The sequence below is a fragment of the Magnolia sinica genome, chromosome 11, assembly GCF_029962835.1.
Source record: "Magnolia sinica isolate HGM2019 chromosome 11, MsV1, whole genome shotgun sequence".
Classification (NCBI taxonomy): Eukaryota; Viridiplantae; Streptophyta; class Magnoliopsida; order Magnoliales; family Magnoliaceae; genus Magnolia; species Magnolia sinica.
In genome coordinates, this window is record NC_080583.1 from 24,944,440 (window position 1) to 24,945,273 (window position 834).

General features: G+C 39.8%; 1 non-coding gene across 1 annotated transcript; it reads left to right on the top strand.

Moving 5' to 3' along the window:
- Positions 1 to 350: 350 nt before the first annotated feature.
- On the top strand, positions 351 to 456 carry LOC131219762 (small nucleolar RNA R71). The gene has a single exon (XR_009158407.1). It is a non-coding gene; the product is annotated as a small nucleolar RNA R71 (small nucleolar RNA).
- Positions 457 to 834: the final 378 nt, after the last annotated feature.

The window sequence follows — 834 nt, forward strand, 5'->3', positions numbered from 1 at the left end:
TTGTGTGAATGTTGCAAGCACAAATACTGCAAACAGTTTCCTTAGCCTTATCCTTCTTTAGTTCCATGGCCTTGAATTTCCTTATGAGATTAGACACTTTAGCATTGATATCATCATCCTCTTTCAAAAGGTATAATCCACCCCTCTCCTTTGATTGAGTGGGCCTAGAAGTGGTGCTTGATTTTGGGGAGGTGTCCCATGATTGTGCATTTTCAGCAAGCCTGTCCAAGTAGTCCCACACATCATCGACATTTTTATTCATGAATTCCCCATTGCACATTGTCTTGACCATTTGGTGCATGAAAGATGTCAGACCATCATAGAAAAATTGTGTAATGCAACACGTTTCAAAACCGTGTTGTGGGCATGAACTGACAAGATCCTTGAACCGCTCCCAACATTAAAAGAATGTTTTATCCTCCTTTTGGGCGAAGTTCATGATTGACTTTTGAGGGTGTTCGTTTTATGATGTGAAAATTTTTTCTTTATGAATTCCCTTGTCATGTCATTCCATGTGTCAATAGATCAGGGATGTAGTGAATGTAACCACGTCTTAGCTTTCTCTTTCAAAGAAAAGGGAAAGAGCTTCAGTCTGATTGTGTCCTCAGACACGTTAGGAAAATATAAAGTGGCTATTATCTCGTCAAACTCTTTCAAGTGGAGATATGGACTATCAGAATCTAATCTATGGAATTTTGGAAGGAGTTGGATTACCCCTGGCTTAATATCCATATGTCCTGTATTTTCTGAAAAAACCATGCATGAGGACGTGCTCACCACCGCCGGTTGTACATAATCTCGTAAAGTATGAGGTTCTCATCTTGGACTTCCTCA